The following is a 2,500-nucleotide window of genomic DNA, read 5'->3' on the forward strand; positions in this document are numbered from 1 at the left end:
AATCACACAATTAAACACAACACAAACAACTAGAAACAAAACAAACAACACACACACACACACATTTATACTCTCACGGGTACGCACACACGCACATAGGCACGCACGCGCACACACACACACACGTTGAGCAAAGTTAGGCAGGACGAGTGTGTGTTTAAGGGTAAAGAGCAAGGGTGAAGCCTTAACGCCAGCACCCCATATGGCTGCCTCCCCACCGCCCTGCACTCTCATACATGTGTGTGTGCGTGTGTATGTGCAGTGTGTGTGGGTATGAGCATGCACGTGAGCAAGCATGTGTGTGTGTGTGTGTGTGTGTTTGTGTGTGTTTTTGTGTGTGTGTTTGTGTGTGTGTGTGTGTCTGCAGGCCCCCTCTCTCCCTGCTCCGTTCTAAAGGCAGATGAACGTGGCGATATCCCTGGGCGTGCTGGGGGGCTCACGCCGAGCCTTATCGGAGCTGAAACCATTTTTCTACTTCGTTTGAAGCACTTCCCCCCCGAAGCACAGTCGACCTGCCATCTCTCCTCTCCTCTCCTTAACTCCCAGGGAGAGAGGGGGTGAGGGGAGAGGGAGGGAGGGAGGGAGGGAGAAAAGGCCCAAAGGAACAGACAGGAAGAAGTTAATGCTGAGCTCGGCAGTGACAGAAGGACTTAGCTGGTTTTCCTTTTTTTCTTTTCAAGGCCATTGTCCTCAGGCAGGAGAGAGAGAGAGAGAGAGAGAGAGGAGAGAGAGAGAGAGAGAGAGAGAGAGAGAGAGAGAGAGAGAGAGGGAGGGGGGGGTGCGACTGGGGTACTTTATTTCTATTCAGGTGAAAAGATTAGCACTTCTCTCCTCTCCTCGCCTCTGCCTTTCTCCTTCTCTCTGTCTCTCTTCCCCCCTCCCTCGCTCTTCACCGCTGCCTCTCTCTCTCTATCACTCTCTTTCTTCCCCCTCCCTCCTTCTTCACCACTGCCTCTCCCTCCCTCCCTCCCCCTCCCTCCCTCCCTCCCTACCTCTCTCATCGACACCTCTCTACCTTTCTTTCACATCTCTTGACGCCTTTCTAAATGTCACTTATTTTACATGAGCTACTTTAGAGAGAGGCAGGAATCAACAGCAATCAGCATCATTATCCCCCCCGGGACGACCAAGGGTCCAGCATTACGCCAGCCCTCTCTCCTCCTCCCTCCCTCTCTCACTCACTCACTCACTCTCTCGATCCCTCCCTCCCTCCCTCCCTCCCTCTCTCTATCCCTCCCTCCCTCAATCCCTCTCTCTCTCTCTCAATCCCTCTCTATCCCTCCCTCCCTCCCTCCCTCCCTCCCTCAATCCCTCTCTCTCTCAATCCCTCTCTCTCTCTATCCCTCCCTCCCCCCGTCCCTCCCTCCCTCTCTCTATCCCTCCCTCCCTCAATCCCTCTCTCTCTCTATCCCTCCCTCCCTCAATCCCTCTGTCTCTCAATCCCTCTCTCTCTCCTTCCCTCCCTCCCTCCCTCCCTCCCTCCCTCTCTCTATCCCTCCCTCCCTCCCCCCGTCCTCCCTCCCTCCCTCCCTCCCTCCCTCCCTCTCTCGGGGCATTAAGTGGCATTACAGTGAGAAGTGGCCTGTGATGTGGGCAGCGTGTGCAGGACAGGTATTACCTGCGTGGCTCTGAGGCCCCTTAAGTGAATTCTCTCTCGGCCATAAAATGCCTCATCAAAGTGAAAGGTCTGGACAAAGCTGGGCAGGGACACCCCCGGAGGACCCCCCGCCAGGGACAAGGGCCTATTTAGGTTCTATCTACCACCACCCCCACTCCACCTCCTCTCTCCCTCCCTCCCTCTCTCTCTCTCTCTCCCCCTCCCTCTCTTCTACATCTAAAGTGTGCAGGAGGATTATCCGATCAGTGTGACAGGTCTCTCTTCAAAACAACATCTAGGCTACCTGAGGAGAGAGGGAGGGGGAGAGATATACAGTGCCCTAGCCCTCCGTAAGTATTGAAAGGAGGAAGCATTTCTGTCTTCTTTTAGTTCAATACAATTATAAATATATATATAAAAGCCTCATTAACACGAGGTTAAAACATCTTGTCTGCTGGGTACAAGCAAATGCCTCCAACTTTCATTGGATAGCACTTCATCATACAGTAAGACAGACACACAGACACACAGACACACACACACACACACACACACACACACACACACACACAGTCAGACAGACACACAGACACACACAGACACACACAGACAGACAGACAGACAGACAGACAGACACAGACACACAGACAGGTTCAGTGTGGGGTGGGAGGGGACATTAGCTATGGCACTGATGGTTGTCAGGGGGGAACAGCCCATCGCCACCCTCCTCGCTCGGCACTCCCCCCAAACTGCCCCAAACTCCCAGGCAGTGTGTGTGTGTGTGTGTGTGTGTGTGTGGGGGGGGGGGGTGGTAAGACCAGGGAACAGCTTGGATTCTGATTCTGATTTTCCACTTGGTTCCCCTCCTTCCTGACGACTTAACGCCTCTAATGAACTAGAGTG

The 2,500-nt window shown here is 53.6% G+C and overlaps 2 protein-coding genes across 2 annotated transcripts in view; both read right to left on the minus strand.

The window, feature by feature from the left end:
• Positions 1 to 2,500, minus strand: part of six3a (SIX homeobox 3a) — a gene marked incomplete at both ends in the record, with an annotated part of 284,173 nt that overhangs the window by 148,114 nt on the left and 133,559 nt on the right. The window lies entirely within an intron of this gene.
• Positions 1 to 2,500, minus strand: part of camkmt (calmodulin-lysine N-methyltransferase) — a gene marked incomplete at both ends in the record, with an annotated part of 111,081 nt that overhangs the window by 40,334 nt on the left and 68,247 nt on the right. The gene's annotated exons all lie outside the window — the stretch shown is intronic.

This window comes from Nansenia antarctica, assembly GCF_963989245.1.
Source record: "Nansenia antarctica genome assembly, chromosome: 1".
Classification (NCBI taxonomy): domain Eukaryota; kingdom Metazoa; phylum Chordata; class Actinopteri; order Argentiniformes; family Microstomatidae; genus Nansenia; species Nansenia antarctica.